This window comes from Pleurodeles waltl, chromosome 10 (assembly GCF_031143425.1).
Source record: "Pleurodeles waltl isolate 20211129_DDA chromosome 10, aPleWal1.hap1.20221129, whole genome shotgun sequence".
Lineage (NCBI taxonomy): Eukaryota > Metazoa > Chordata > Amphibia > Caudata > Salamandridae > Pleurodeles > Pleurodeles waltl.
The window spans coordinates 112,074,649-112,092,144 of NC_090449.1; positions in this window are offsets into that span (position 1 = coordinate 112,074,649).

Consider the following 17,496-nt stretch of genomic DNA (forward strand, 5'->3'; position numbering starts at 1 on the left):
TCTTTTTTTTTTTCCTTATTTTTTTTTTACTATTCTAATTGTGTAGCTTGTGCCAGCGTGTTTATCCCGCACATTACTCCTCATGTTTGTATCTAAGCGGCTGAAGAGTCAATGTTCACATATGCTATGGATGCGCGAAGCATAACGTGAACTGCCTTATTTGAGATAATCAACCACATCTTTCTACAAAGCAGTACTACTGTTGTGAGCAAACTAAAGTTCTTTCACTGATCTATTTCATTAAACAATTGAGTAGAAAAGTGACAAGACTTCCATGATTTCCTAAAAAAAAAAAAGATTTCTTGTTTCTGAAGATGTACTGAATAGATTTACAGGCCTAATAGATCACAAATTAAAAACAGCGCCCCATGTTCTGTATGTCTTAGCTGTTTGCAAAACCGGTTGGTAAGTGAATGCTCAACAAAGAAGCCTAAGTTGCAGGTACCTTCGAAACGTGGCTTGCAGGTATGCTGGCTCTTACTAGTTAACTACTCAATGAGTTAGACAATACTTTTTAATCCTTTAACTGCTAGGCCTTTAACCCCAATCCCTGCGCCCTATCCCCTGTGCTAATCCGTTTTTTTGGCTGTTCGTGATTAGGCCTCTAACTTTTCGTCTGCATAAACTGTCCTCACCAAATTTGCATCTTTCCTTCCTAGCATCCTGGGGATTTTAAAGATACCCAGGTTTTGTAGATTCCCTTGTAGGGAACTGAGAAATTAGCCAAAATATAGCTAAAGTTTGTTTTTTTGGGGGGGAAATGGAAAAAAATGCTGCAGAAGAAAGTGTCTGTTTTTTCATGCAAATGAGATCAACAAAAGGTTTATAATGCTGAAATCACATTTTTACCATCTTTCAGGAACAGGCAGAATTGATTCAGAAAACTACATTTTTTTAACTCAAATACTTTCTGTTGATTTTTGTTTTAACAATACAATAACAGTCCAAACATACATCAGAGAAGTTGTATGAATGGAAATGTTAGGTTTGCTATGGTCTTCTCCCAGGAGGTGCAGAGGTATGATGAGTACCTCACAATGGGAGAGTGCTAAAGCTTGAATCAGTTGCTCCAACACTGTGTTATGCTTGGCCAGTTAGAGCGTCAGTAACACAGAACAAAAAGAACACAGAACATGCCTTAACCAGGTCATTAGCAGTAGGCATTCCCATGTGTGCGTGTCAAGAGTGGTGGAGGCTGGAAGTCATAGTTAGTGAGAGTACTGTGGAGTGGCTCAAAGAATGTAGGGTAGGGTTGGTGGTTGGCGTTCAGGGTGCCTTAGCTATGGTTCAGTCAAATAGTTGCAGGGTCTGTCATTGTGGTGGGTTGAAATATTCATATCCGAGGCGAGTAAAGTATTGAAGCAGTGGTCGCCATAGCAGGGACATAGTACCAGTGGAACATCAGCTTGTAAGCTATCTCTCTAAGAGGGAGGCTACTGTAGGTCTTGAGTATATTCTGCCAAAGGGTCTCCCATTGTTTGGGTGTGATCTCTATGGGTGGGGTGGTTTTCCAAGCGCTCTGGTATGTGTTTGGTGTTGTGGGGAGGATCGTTGTAAAACTCAGTATGTGTTGAAGATCAGACCTTTCGTGCCTGCGTAGTTCCCAATCAGTTTTTCACAAGGAGTGTATGGTCAAATGATGTCTGGATATACCTGGGGTGTGAGCCCAGTGTCACAATTGATAGTATTGTAGTTGTGCCCTGTCCGTAAGAAGAAATTCCTGTTTGTAATGATCAAATGTTTTCATTAGGGGGCCGGTGAAGAGGTCCCGAAGTGTCTGACATTCGCTGTCACGCCATTCTGTGAATGTCTGGGGCATGAGGGCCAGGAGGAAGGCCAGGTTACGTGCAATTGGGATGATGGCAAAGTGGTGAGGCCCTTCTTGAGGGCCAGTCTGTCCCATATGTCAAGGACTGTTTTAGTGGGCATAGAGATATAGGTGCTGCGTGGATGGGCAGTTCTGGGCAGCCATGCCAGTCTACAGGCCAGCTCACGGTCCATGGTGAACCAGTGTTTTTCACTGCCCCTCACCACCCATTCTGAATCGAACATCAGATGGGTGGCCCGTAGTAGTGGAGCAAGTCAGGACACGCCACCCCCCTCTGTCCCGCAGGAGCATTAAGATCGCGTTCGCTATTCATAGGCAAACGCCCTTCCATAGGAAGGGAGCGGATGTCCCCCTGGAGCTGTTTGATCTCACTTTGCGGGATGGGGTGCGTAGCGTCTAAAAGAGATTTATAATGTTAATGCGGCCTAGCCAAAAGAAGTGGTGGGATCGCCATCTGTGTAGGTCTGCTAGGATTTCACAGTGGAGCTGTGGCCAGTTCGCCCATGTCCAGGACTCCAGGGTGGGTGTGGGGTTGAGGCCTAAATATTTAATTTCTTGTGCCCACTGAAATGGTGCTAGTGTTTTAAGTTGTGGTAAGTCCTGAGTAGGGATACTGAGATTGAGCATATAGACTTGGACATACTGATCTTAAAACCTGAGATGTCTGCGTAGGTTTGCAAATATTTCACCAGGCCAGGTAGCAAGTCACAGGTTTATCCAGGGTGAGTAATAGATCATCTGCGAATAGGTTAATCTTATGTTCCCGTCCCCCAAATAAAATCCCAGTCACCTCAGGGGAGTGACAAATAAGGATGATGAGTTGCTCTGCTACCAGCGAGAACAGGAGAGGGTACAGTGGGCATCCCTGGTGCGTGCCCCAGCCGATGGGGAATACCTTGGATAGTTGCCCATTGAGGCGTATTGTTGCGGTAGGGGCCTTATATGGTGCAATCGTCCTAGAAATTAGGCAGGGTCCAAGCCCTGCTTTATGAAGGACTGCCTTGAGGAATGGCTAGCTTACTCTATTGAATGCCTTCTCTGCATCCAACGAAATGAGGCCTGCCAGAATATGATGACGGTAGAGTTTTTCAACCAGGTGTGCTACTTAACGAACATTGTCCACAGCTTGTTGACCATGTACAAAGCCCCCTTGATCAGGCTCTAGGAGACCCAGGAGATACTTTTCTAACCTTGCTGCTATTATTTTAGTGAATAGTTTGGCATCAGTATTCATTAGGGAGACAAGGCAGTATGAGACATGCAGCGAATTGGATCCTTGCCGGGTTTAGGTATAAGAGTGACCTCTGCTGCCATCATAGAAGGCGTGAGTCCTGTCTCGCTTTTAAAGATGTTAAAGAGGTCAAGAAAGTGGGGTAAGAGATATGAGAGGGACAGGTGGTAGAAGCTGACAGGCAGCCCATCGGGACCTGGGGTTTTCCCTAATGGTAAGGCTTTAGCTACTGTCTGAAGTTCTTCTAGAGTGATGGGACCTTCAAGGCGGTCTGAGTGAGTTCAGTAGTGCATCCCAGTCACAGGATTGTAGGAAGGCATCAATCAGTTTACGTGAGGCATTGTTGCTTTGGTAAAGCGACTGATAGTAGTTGCTGAATATTTTTTGTCACGTTCTGTAATTGTCCAGCCTTGTTCCCTGTCTGAGAGTTTAGCGATATGTGCTTGTGCTGGCTCGTGGTGGAGTCTCCGACCCAAGAGTGTGCCTAACTTATTGCCCTCCTCATATTATTTCTGCTGTAGGGCACGGTAGGAGTCATCCCAAAGGAGTTCAGCATGGGCATGATCTGATAGGGAGGTGTCTGAGATGTCCACTAAGGATATGGTACGCAGAATTTTGTGTGTGACCAATATAGTGTCAATGCACGAGTAAAAGGAGTGTACGTGGAATAAAAAGTGTTGTTACAATGCTAACAGCTCTAACTCGAGCAAACGTGAGGGTCATTGCATTACAATTGCTTGCTACTCAGGCAAGAAGCCTGCATAGAAGCCTGAGTAGCATGCAATTGCAATGCAATGGGCCTCATGTTTGCTTGAGTTAGAGCTGTTAGCATTGTAAATTCCTAACTGGACCACTTAAATTGAAAATGAAAAGTAAAACAGTTGACATAAGCGAGCCAATTCAAAGCGCCCCGGCCGCCATGAGTGCGGAGAGACACACAAAGAAAAAGAAGTTTGTTTGCAGCCGACATATCGGCAAAAGTGCAATCATCCATGTAAAAAGGTCGATGTCCAAGGTGGTAACCAAACCGCCCCAGGAGGGACAAACTGAAAGCATTTACTAATGGTAACAAAGGATTTTTGAAAGGCAAGGCCACAAACGAGTGATAGCGATGGGCATGCGGTTGGTTTGGTTAAAAGCCCACAGATAGATTACAAGAGATCAGAGCCCTTGCGCGCTCAGCCTAAAAAGGCAGTATGACCGCTAAAGAAAAAGGCAGAAGTAACAATACCATAGTAAAGGGGCCAACCAGGTCTAGTCAAAAGATACGCAGGCCGCAAAGATTGCATGGGGCGCACAGATATTGCAAGAGATGTAATCTCTCAAGGTGAGAGCCAGGTAGGGCAGGCTACCAGCAGAAGGCAGTGGGGCTGGGGCAACACCAAGATTCAGAATCGCATCATTCTGAGACCCCACGGATCGAGCATGGTGTTCAGTGCAGTAGTGGTGATCATTCTTCACCCTCCCTGGCTTAATAGCTCCCTCGTCAGTGAAGTTAGGTGTCCATTTTTCCAGGGGAGCATGGGGCAGAGGACCAGTGGGTGAACCCATGTTCATAGTGTTGAGGTGCTGAATGATATCATGTTTAGCCTCGCAAGAGAATTCTTCCATTTGGCATTGGGGAGGTCGGTGAGGCTTTACTGTAGATCACTAGGGTTAGACCTCAGTCTTTGTCGTACAGCCTCATGTAGAAGGGTTGTTGTCCAGAGATTGGTCCAGGCCCAAAAGGTGTTTAGTCTCATCCAGGGAATGCAAGGAGCGTCTGTTACTCCCCCCGTGAACAAGAAAGCAGAAGGGTGGTCCCATTGATATTGAATGTTAAGTTCCTTAAGCCTGACTCACTATTTTAAAGTCCCTTCTTCTGCGGAGTGTGGTAGGAGATAGATCTTGAAATAGTTGAATGGGATACCCCTTATAAGTGAGGTCCGTTTTGGATCTGAAGTCTTCTTTTTCTGTTAAAAAGTGGATTCTGGTTAAATTATCAGGCATTATGTTAAGGAGTCTTGGGCCTGAGGGCACTCTGAGCTCTGTCCAGTCTTCGGGGGTGGGGGAAGTTCCATATTGCCTCTCTTCGTGTGTAGTAGATCTGCTGTGGAGGACATAATGTCAATCCCTTCCACACTACTGGGTACGCCTCTTATGCAAATATTATTGCGACAGCTTCTATTTACCAGGTTCTCTTGTTTAATCTGAAGTTCAATTTGTTGTTCCTGAAGGACTGCCATTAGCCGTCACAGCATTTCGTGATCTTTGGAGCGCGCATCGGTGGTGTGTTCTATGTTGTCTACCCAGTCTCCTAGTTTGGTAACCTGTTTCCTTAGATCTTGGAGGACAGTTTTAAAACCTGTCTTAAGAGAGCTGATTTCGAAGCATATTTCTTGCAGAAAAAGTGATAAGTCTTGTGAGGTTGGGGTGGACAGAGGGCTCGGAGCTCTCTTGGGCAGTTTAGTGTCCCCGCTGGTGTTTTGTTCCAAAGTGAGGTCACAGTTGTGTCCTTGGTGGACTTGTTGCATGGCATTGTGCATGGGTGGTCACAGAGTGAGCTGTGGGGGAGCCACAAGGAGGGTCAGAGACCATACAAGTGTGTGTGTAGCTTTGGAGTTTCCAACTGGAAGGAGGTGGTCTTCCTAAACGATGGTGCTCAACTCCCCAAATCGCAGAAATGAGAGATATAGTGATCCGTTATTCAGGAGTATTGTGGTCAAGAGACATGGGCTTTTGTCTGTGTGGGTGTAGTGGCTGTTCCGGCTCCTGAGGACACTGAACAGTTTTCATAGCCGGGGGTCGTGTAGGACAGCTATGTTATTATAGAAGAGTTACTGTGCTAGCAAGTGGATCCCTGCTGGGGGAGCTGCATTCCATATAGACTCACACTGGGTAGTGTTTCTAGTAGCAGGTAGGGATCCCAGGCACCTAATTATAGTGTCTCACCATTTATTGCAGGGATGACACTGTGGGACCAGGCTACTTTTAGGGAAGGCCAAGAATTCCCAGAAGTTCTGGGCAGTGAGGAAGCGAGGAGGCCCCAGGTTGCAGCTATATTAGGGCTTGGCACACTGAGATGGCGTTGCTCATGGGAATTGTGGGCCCCTATTAGCAGTGTCCTCTTTGGGGCAGGCCACACTGGGCATTAGTAACTTGTAGATCTGAGACAGTGGTGCAGGGGATGATGGTAGGCCTAGTGGGAGAGCCAAGAGGGTGTGCTATCCGGGCCCGCTGCAGTGCATGCAGTAGTTGACCGTGCTCCACATTAACAACTCCCCAGCAGGGGTAGATGAGCATCCGTATACTCCAGGATGCATGTCTTAGCATAGTGGGGAGGTGTGGGGGGGCTGGTATGCAGCAGGCTGTCTCCTACCTTATGGTGGAGGGGCTCACCAGTGACTGCTCCTGAGCCAGCTGTTCGCCACCATGAGCGGTGTTCTCGGGGCCTGGGCAGAGGCCACACGCGGCTTGGTAGAGAAGTCACAATGAGGCCCGGCTGGTGCCAAAAAAGTCCCAGGCGTGACTCCACAGCCTCTCAACAGAGAGCACGCATCATCTGCTCCTCCTCACCTCTCGGCAGGGCAGATGGTAGTTGTTTCCCCACCCCCCACACTTCTAAGGTACCTCCAGGGGGCCATCACCCTCCGTCCCTGTGTGGAGCGGTGGCAAGGATCCCAACGGGGTCGATACCAGAGTGGCTGTCAATGAGCGGTAGCAATGTAGGCCAACCTTCTCAAAATGGAAGCTGCCAGGGAAGAGCTCTGGCCTAATGCCTCCCGGCACTCTGATGACAATATCCCGGGGGTAGCTCTCAAGCGTGCAGGAGGCAAGTGGCGGTGGGGTGGGCGGGAGCAGCAGCAGGGGGCGGTGGGTTCCGATGGTTGGAGTCAGCTCAGGTGGGTCCTGATGCTCTTGAGAATGTCTGGCAGGCTGTCGGGGCTCAGAGAGCGAGACAGACGCATCTCACTCCATTCCCCTACAGGCCACACCTCCCCAAAAAACACATTTTTTAACGCACCTTTTGCATTTTACTGGGAGATATCCCATTTTCCAATTTTTTGTGCTTTCAACCTCCTTTCAGTTGGTGGTGGAAATAGGTGTAGAACTCGTGGTAGATGCCGGAAAGCTGTACATTTCTGAAAAAACAGACAGCATTCATAATTCAGCAAGGGTTCATTTGTGTAAATCCTTCAAGGTTTTCCCAAAGAAACTTAGGACCTGATTTATATATTGGCAGACGAGTTACTCTGTCATAACAGTGACTGATAGCCCATCTACAGAAATATAAATCTCATAAGATATAATGGGATGTTCGATGGCATCTGTCGCTGTAGATACACATGGTCTGCATAGCTCGCCATCTGGTGTTGGGTCGGAGTGTTACAAGTTGTTTTTCTTCGAAGAAGTGTTTTCGAGTCACTGGACCGAGTGGCTCCTCCTTCTGTGCTCATTGCGCATGGGCGTCGACTCCATCTTCGATTGTTTTCTTTCCGCCATCGGGTTCGGACGTGTTCCTGTCGCTCCGAGTTTCGGAACGGAGAGATAGCTGAAAACAGAAGATTTTCGACGGTATCATTGCGATCCGGTTCGAGATAAACACAGACGACAACGCATTGAACATCGAAGCGCTTCGGTGCCCTTCGGGGTAGATTTCGGCACACCGTCGGGGCCTAGTCGGCCCAACCGCGTGGAGAACAACGCCGATGGAACGGACCCCGTTTCGATTCTGCCCTGAATGCCACAACAAATATCCCTATACGGACCAACACTCGGTCTGTAACCTGTGCCTGTCACCCGAGCACAGCGAAGAATCCTGTGAGGCCTGTCGGGCGTTCCGGTCCCGAAAAACTCTGCGCGACCGTCGAGCGAGAAGACTGCAGATGGCGTCCACGCCAAAGGAGCATCAACAGTTCGAGACAGAAGAGGAACAGGAGGAATCCTTTTCCATCCAGGATTCAGACTCCGACGACCTCGACAATACAAAAACTGTGAGTAAGACGTTGAGATCAGAAATTAAAAAAGGCAAAAAGGCCCAGGGGACGCCACTGCCAACTGGCCATGGCTCCACCCAACTTCACGGTGACCAACAATCGGCACCGAAAAAGGCCCATTCAGTGTCGAGATCGTCCGACTCCGGTCGAGACACCGGCACGCAGCCTCCTCGGGACCGAGAGAGTGCTAAACAGAAGCATCGACACCGAGAGTTCGGTGTCGACACGGATCGACGCCGAGACAGTGGCGCCGAAGACCATAGAGGCCAAGATTTTTCGGCACAAAAGAAGAGGAAGGTTACCTCGGAGCCGAAAAAACAAACAACAGGGTTTTCGGAGCCGAAAAAAGCACCAACAGACCCAGTTTCAGGCTCCTATACTGAAGAACTTTCTATGTCTTCACAAATGAAAAGACACAGATTCGAACAGGAACTGCAATCCACTGAAGTGGATCACACGCAAAAGCGTATCTTTATTCAGCAGGGGACAGGGAAGATCAGTACCCTTCCACCTGTCAAAAGAAAGAGAACACTTCAGTTTGTAGCACGAGAGGCTCCTCAGCAACAAACAGCAAAGACGGTAACACCTCCTCCCTCGCCTCCACCTGTAACTCCGGCTTCGCCAACTTACACCCCGTCACATTCGCCAGCTCACACCGGCATGAGCCACGACGACCAAGATCATGACGCGTGGGACTTGTACGATGCACCAGTGTCTGATAACAGCCCAGACACATACCCAACTAGGCCATCACCACCTGAGGACAGCACAGCCTATTCACAAGTGGTGGCTAGAGCAGCTCAGTTCCATAATGTGGAACTACACTCTGAACAAGTAGAGGATGACTTTTTATTTAACACCCTCTCCTCCACCCACAGCTCCTACCAAAGCCTGCCTATGCTCCCAGGCATGCTACGCCATGCAAAGGAGATCTTCAAGGAGCCAGTTAAAAGTAGGGCAGTAACGCCTAGAGTGGACAAAAAGTATAAGGCGCCTCCTACGGACCCTGTATTCATCACCTCTCAGCTGCCACCAGATTCAGTGGTGGTAGGGGCTGCCAGAAAACGGGCAAATTCACACACTTCTGGGGATGCACCTCCCCCAGATAAAGAAAGCAGAAAGTTCGATGCAGCCGGGAAGAGGGTCGCTGTCCAGGCAGCAAACCAGTGGCGCATCGCAAACTCACAAGCGCTGCTAGCGCGATACGACAGAGCCCACTGGGATGAGATGCAGCATCTCATTGAACATCTCCCAAAAGATCTACAAAAAAGAGCAAAACAGGTTGTTGAAGAGGGTCAAAACATTTCCAACAATCAAATACGCTCCTCTATGGATGCAGCAGACACAGCCGCAAGGACCATTAATACGTCGGTTACCATCCGTAGGCACGCATGGCTCAGAACGTCTGGATTCAAGCCAGAAATTCAGCAGGCAGTACTTAACATGCCAGTAAACGAAAAACTTCTGTTCGGTCCGGAGGTCGACACAGCCATAGAAAAGCTCAAAAAGGACACTGACACTGCCAAGGCCATGGGCGCACTCTAATCCCCGCAGAGCAGAGGATCTTATACCACCTTCCGCAAAACACCTTTTAGAGGAGGGTTTCGGGGTCAGGCCACACAAGCCAGTACCTCACAGTCCGCACCGTCCACCTACCAGGGACAGTACAGGGGAGGTTTTCGGGGCCAGTATAGAGGAGGGCAATTCCCTAGGAATAGAGGAAGATTTCAAAGCCCCAAAACCACTACCAACAAGCAGTGACTCACACGTCACTCACCCCCCCCACACAACACCAGTGGGGGGAAGGATAGGTCAATATTACGAAGCATGGGAGGAAATAACTACAGACACATGGGTTCTAGCAATTATCCAACATGGTTATTGCATAGAATTCCTGCAATTCCCTCCAGACATACCACCAAAATCACAAAATTTATCAAAACACCATTCACAGCTTCTAGAGATAGAAGTTCAAGCACTACTGCAAAAAAATGCAATAGAATTAGTACCAAGCACACAAATAGACACAGGAGTTTATTCACTGTACTTCTTGATACCAAAAAAGGACAAAACACTGAGACCAATTCTAGACCTCAGAGTAGTAAACACATTCATCAAATCAGACCACTTTCACATGGTCACACTACAAGAAGTGTTACCATTGCTCAAAAAACACAACTACATGACAACCCTAGACCTCAAAGACGCATATTTCCATATACCAATACATCAATCACACAGAAAATATCTAAGGTTTGTATTCAAAGGAATACATTACCAATTCAAAGTATTGCCTTTCGGTTTAACAACCGCTCCAAGGGTATTCACAAAATGCCTAGCAGTAGTCGCTGCACACATCAGAAGGCAGCAAATACATGTATTCCCGTATCTAGACGACTGGCTAATCAAAACCAGTTCGCTCACACAATGCTCAAACCACACAAATCAAGTCATACAACCCCTCAACAAACTAGGGTTCACCGTCAACTTTGCAAAATCCAACGTTCAGCCAAACAAAGTACAGCAATATCTAGGAGCCATAATAGACACGACAAAAGGAGTAGCAACGCCAACTCCACAAAGAATTCACAATTTCAACAGAGTCATTCAACACATGTCTCCAAATCAAACAATACAAGCTAGAACAATACTACAGCTCCTAGGCATGATGTCCTCATGCATAGCCATTGTCCCAAACGCAAGACTGCACATGAGGCCCTTACAACAGTGCCTAGCTTCACAGTGGTCTCAAGCACAGGGTCACCTTCTAGATCTGGTGTTAATAGACCGCCAAACTTACCTCTCGCTTCTATGGTGGAACAGTATAAATTTAAACAAAGGGCGGCCTTTCCAAGACCCAGTGCCACAGTACGTAATAACAACAGATGCTTCCATGACAGGGTGGGGAGCACATCTCAATCAACACAACATAAGAGGACAATGGAACATACATCAAACAAAACTGCATATAAATCATCTAGAATTATTAGCAGTTTTTCAAGCACTAAAAGCTTTCCAACCAATCATAACCCACAAATACATCCTTGTCAAAACAGACAACATGACAACGATGTATTATCTAAACAAACAAGGAGGAACACATTCAACGCAGTTAAGCTTATTAGCTCAAAACATATGGAAGTGGGCAATCCACCATCAAATTCGCCTCATAGCACAGTTTATTCCAGGGATCCAGAATCAACTGGCAGACAATCTCTCTCGAGATCACCAGCAAGTCCACGAATGGGAAATCCACCCACAAATTCTGAACACCTACTTCACACTCTGGGGAACACCTCAAATAGACTTATTTGCAACAAAAGAGAACGCAAAATGCCAAAACTTCGCGTCCAGATACCCACACAAGCAATCCCAAGGCAATGCCCTATGGATGAACTGGTCAGGAATATTTGCTTACGCTTTTCCTCCTCTCCCTCTCCTCCCTTATCTAGTAAACAAATTGAGTCAAAACAAACTCAAACTCATTTTAATAGCACCAACGTGGGCAAGACAACCCTGGTACACAACACTGCTAGATCTTTCTGTAGTACCCCACATCAAACTGCCGAACAAACCAGATCTGTTAACGCAACACAACCAACAGATCAGACACCCAGATCCAGCATCGCTGAATCTAGCAATCTGGCTCCTGAAATCCTAGAATTCTGACACTTACAACTTAGCCAAGAGTGTATGGAGGTCATAAAGCAGGCCAGAAGGCCATCCACTAGACACTGCTACGCAAGTAAGTGGAAAAGATTTGTTTGTTACTGCCATCATAATCAGATACAACCACTAGACGCAACTCCAAAACATATAATAAATTACTTGCTCCATTTACAAAAAGCAAAGCTAGCCTTCTCTTCTATTAAAATACACCTTGCAGCAATATCTGCATACTTGCAGACTACCTATTCAACTTCCTTGTATAGGATACCAGTCATCAAAGCATTCATAGAAGGTCTTAAAAGAATTATACCACCAAGAACACCACCTGTTCCTTCATGGAACCTAAACGTGGTCCTAACAAGACTCATGGGCCCACCTTTCGAACCCATGCACTCTTGCGGAATACAATTCCTAACCTGGAAAGTTGCCTTTCTCATCGCCATTACATCTCTGAGAAGAGTAAGTGAAATTCAAGCGTTCACAACACAGGAACCTTTTATACAAATACATAAAAATAAGGTCGTCCTACGACCTAATCCAAGATTTTTACCAAAAGTTATTTCACCGTTCCATCTAAATCAAACGGTAGAACTACCAGTTTTTTTCCCACAGCCAGATTCTGTGGCTGAAAGAGCACTACATACACTAGATGTCAAAAGAGCATTAATGTACTACATTGACAGAACAAAGAACATCAGAAAGACTAAACAGCTATTTATTGCATTCCAAAAACCTCATGCAGGTAACCCAATATCAAAACAAGGTATAGCCAGATGGATTGTTAAATGCATCCAAATCTGCTACCTTAAAGCAAAAAGACAACTGCCCATTACTCCCAGGGCACATTCAACAAGGAAAAAAGGTGCTTCAATGGCCTTTTTAGGAAACATCCCAATGCATGAAATATGTAAGGCAGCCACATGGTCTACGCCTCACACATTCACCAAACACTACTGTATAGATGTGCTATCCGCACAACAAGCTGCAGTAGGTCAAGCTGTATTAAGAACTCTATTTCAGACAACTTCTACTCCTACAGGCTAAACCACCGCTTATAGGGAAATAACTGCTTACTAGTCTATGCAGACCATGTGTATCTACAGCGACAGATGCCATCGAACTGAAAATGTCACTTACCCAGTGTACATCTGTTCGTGGCATCAGTCGCTGAGATTCACATGGGCCCACCCACCTCCCCGGAAGCCTGTAGCAGTTCAGAAGTTACCTTCAATTTTGTACATTTGTATATATATTATTTAAACCTTTAATAGGTACATACTTACACATTTCATTGCGCGGGCACTATTACTATAGTACAACTCCTACCTCACCCTCTGCGGGGAAAACAATCGAAGATGGAGTCGACGCCCATGCGCAATGAGCACAGAAGGAGGAGCCACTCGGTCCAGTGACTCGAAAACACTTCTTCGAAGAAAAACAACTTGTAACACTCCGACCCAACACCAGATGGCGAGCTATGCAGACCATGTGAATCTCAGCGACTGATGCCACGAACAGATATACACTGGGTAAGTGACATTTTCATTATATTTCGGAAGACCGGCTATCTGTCACCTCTGTGACGGAGTGACCCCCTCAGCCGAAATCTAAATCAGGCCCTAATTGTTGAAATTAAAAAAATATTGGAAATTAGTAGGAAAAAGCGAGCATTTGTAACCGTTTTCATTTGTAACTTCTCATCACAATGGCAGATTTACAAAAGCTCATACCATTACATCTGCTAGGCCCTTCTGGTTATTGGATTATATAGGATTTGTGAGTCTTCCAAGAACCCAAGGTACCCAGAGCCAATAACAGAGCTGCACCTTGCAATGGTTTCATTGTGTACAGAGTATAGAGCAATTCATATGGTAAAATATAAATAGTGAAAATGGGTATCAAGGTAACCTGGGCATAAGCTATGGAGTTTAGAAGCAGGGGTTATTTGCACCTTTCTGAATTTGTGGGTACACATATTAGCATGCGAATTGGAGGTCATTTCTCCTAATGACTATTTTCTTACACATTTTCTTACATTTGAACGGTGCAAACGCAGAGAAATACAATCGGGAATAACACTTATTCTCCTATTCTGTGTTCTACTAAGCCTCTCAACCGGTGCCTATGGAATCTTAGCAAACCTGTAAATTTTTTAAAACTAGACACCCCAGGGAATCCAGGATGGGGTGAAGCATGGCTCTCATCAGGTTGTGTTACCATGAATCCCTTGCAAACCTCAAACTTTAACTAAAGACACATTATCCTCACATTTCTGTGACAAAAAGTTCTGGAATCTTCAGGGCGCCACAAACTTCCTTCCACCCAGCATTTTCCTAAGTCTTTTGATAAAAATGGTACCTCACCTGTGTGAGTAGGCCTAGTGCCCAAGACACAGAAATGTGGGGAAAATGTGTGTTTTCAGTCAATGTTAGAGATTTCCAAGGGATTGTGGGTAAGAAAATGGTGTGGGATGCATGCAAAGCATACTATCCTGGACTCCCCAGATGTCTACTTGTCAGGACTGTCTGGGTCTGGTAGGTTTGCAAAAAGAACAAGTGATGGACGGAATGCTGAACAATGTCAAACATTCACCCCCAGTACAGAGATCTGGGCCTAAATCCATCGTTTTTTTGCTTCCCATGCCATTCCAGTTTGGACCCAGCCATATGCAAATCAGTCTTGACCCTGTTCCTCATGGGAACAGTCCAGCCCGAACTGCCAGGCCAGGTCTTCCCTGGACTGGAAACAAGCATCCTGGGACCGGTTTCGGGGTTTCACGCCTCATCAGCCAGGCTAGCTTGAATCCAGTGGCATGGGAAGCACTGGACCCACGTCTGGGCAACCTAAGTGGGAAGGGTATGCCCAGACGTGGGTCCCTTGCTCAATGTGCCACTGGAACATGGCTGGGTCCAAACTGGGGTGGCATGGTGAGCAAAACAACGATGGATTAAACCCAGATCTGTGACTGGGGTTGAGTGTTTGCATTGTCAGCACTCCGTCCATCATCCTTTTGTGTTACTAATGTTGCCCTAAGTGGGTCTGGTAGGTTTTCCAGATGGCAGCCTACCCAAGCCCAAATAGTGAGTGTGTTCACCTTTGCAAGCGGGATTATACTGGGCATTAGCCAAACTCGCCTGGCCCATTTGTAAAAACACTCCAAATAATCAAATATCCTCTTACTTGCCATTGGCATGAGATTCTTTAGTCTGCAGGGGAACAGAAACACTGTTGAAGTTTTAGGGGTGAGTTTGGGGCCTGATGTTAGGCTTGGAAGACCCACTCCACTATTTTATTAAAAATATATACTGCTGCCATACAGTGGGCATTTTGCCCTCGGGGTGGGGGCAGATCAGGGTAATTGACCCCTTCTGTCCCCTGGGGGTGGGGGGAAGAGGAGGAAGGGAGACTGGCAGAAAGACTTTACCCATTTTTGAGGGGGTGAGGGCATGACTATGGCAAGGATGGGCAGCCCCTACTCCTACAAATAAGAAACAGAAACGTAATTCCTGGTGTCTAGTGGGCTTTCTGCCACCCCCATGGGGGAGATGGAGGTAATTGCCCCCAGCATGTCAGAAAAACTGTTTCACTTTTTGGGGTGGGGGGGTGAATACATGGCAATGCCGGGCAGCTCACAACCCTACAAATACAAAACAATGAATAATTCCTGGTGTCCAGTAGACTTTCTGCCCCTGGGTAGGGGAGCAGAAAGACTTTACTTGTTTGTTTTTGAGGGGGCATAGCAATGGCCAGGCTGGGCAGCCTCAACCCCTACAAATATAAAACAAACAGAATCCTTGGTGTCTAGTGGGCTTTCTGGGGGTATTTTCTCACATCTGCCCCCGAGGGGGACGGAAAGAACGTTTCCTCACTTTTATGGGGGTGGGGGTATGGCCATGCCCATGTTGGGCAGCCCCCACCCATCAAGACAAGAAGTAATCCCTGGTCTCCAGTGGTCATTCTGCACCCCCTCCCATCCCCCATTATGGGGAGCGACCCTTGCCTTACATGACAAAGTCTGGTGTCTAGATTGGCCTAAAAATATGGCTAGAGAAAACGGCCAAAATAATCCCCTCATAATGGGGAGCGACCCTTGCCAAGGGGCTTCTCCCCAACATATATTTTATAAATCCCTGGAGTCTAGTGGTTTTCTGCTGTCTCCGCGCCATGGGCCAGATCAGCCTAAAAATGGGGCCAATCTGCCCCCAGGGTGGGGCAGAAAATGGCTAAAATGTATCCTTAATAATGGGGAGCGGCCCTTGCCTAAGTGGCAGTGCTCTGCAACTAAAAGAAATCCCTGGTGTCTAGTAGAGTCTATCCCTGCTTGCCGATGTCCATTTAGCGACCCCAAGCAGGGATCCACTTGGGAAAGGTACTGTAAGAAAGGGAAAATTCTTCCCCTTTCAGATGATACCTTTCCGTGCGCTTCGGTGCTCGGGGGCTGAAATATTCCCCTGATCACAGAAGAAGAGAATGTGAAATGCGCCAATCTGCTCATTTCACTTTCAGTATGATGACACCAGCATGCCATGTGCTCCAATCGTCACTACATTTAAATAAAACATGCCTCAGGTGGCTGGGGAAGCTCATCCCTAGCTCGTGAGGCAAAAAAAAAAAAAGAATATCCCTCTGCTGTAAACGGCAGCAGAGGGATTTCCTGCCTGGTGTGCGAGGACAGCTCGGAGCCGTCTTCAGTGCACAAGTGGTTTAAAGCAGTGCTTAATTTGTGCTTGTTGTTTCTGGTGCTGAGCACCGGCACTTATTTCTGAGGGCCGGTGCTTAGTCTTCTGCCCCAAGCATTTGCAGCGAGCAAAAGACACGTTTGGGAAAGACGGAGGAAGAGAAAACTGAAAAAGCGTCACAATGAGAGAAAGCATAAAGCTGCAAGAGTGAGCTGAAGGGTTAGGGATTGTTTTTACATGGATTAAAGAGGCCTGAGATGGCTTCGGGATTACACTGTCTCAGTATTCCGTGTTCGCAAATTTAATTGCAGCAGACGCGTGTTTAAGAGAAGGGCTTTGAGCACCGCCACCTTGTTATTTACAAATTAAGCACTGGTTTAAAGTATTTTGTTGGTCATAGGAAACCAGTGCAGGAAGAAGAGGGAAATTTGAAGGTCTTCAATAGAGACCCAGGGTTAGCATTGCAGCAGATTATTGCAACACTTGAAGTTTTTATACAAGAAATGTTGGGGTGCATAGACACAGTGCATTGGCATTGACAAGCTTCTCAAGTGTAAAAGGCTGCTTTCTTATTTTACAGCAAGATAGGCAGCAAAGGAAGACATTCCCTTAAAGTCAAATAATGAAAGCATAAAGAAAAACATTAACTTGGGTCTAACAATAAAGTTCTTGATCAAAAGCGAATCCAAGATTTTAAACTGAGTGTACTGGCATAGGAGCAGATCCTAAATTGCTTGCTCCCCACTCATTAGCATACAGATTGTTGCACCTTCCTACAGTGAGCACTTAAGTTACATAGTTTTCAAATTGACAGAATCGTGATTCATCCAGTTTTCCACAGTGCAAATGCAATTCTGAAAATGATTCTGAGTCTTGCCAGATGGATAATCTTGCTTGAAAATCTACTGTGCATAGTCCATGTAAAACATCATGGCTAAAGCCCCAGTAATATGCTGTGCAAGGATGGCAACGGATATGTTTAACAGAGTGTGGTAATGTCATGAACCTTGGGGGTGAGGGGACATGAGAATCTATGCAGAACAAAGTTTGAAAAAGCACTACAACCTGAGGGTGTTCAGGCAAATATGAAGAAAACCATGTTTCTGATACCTT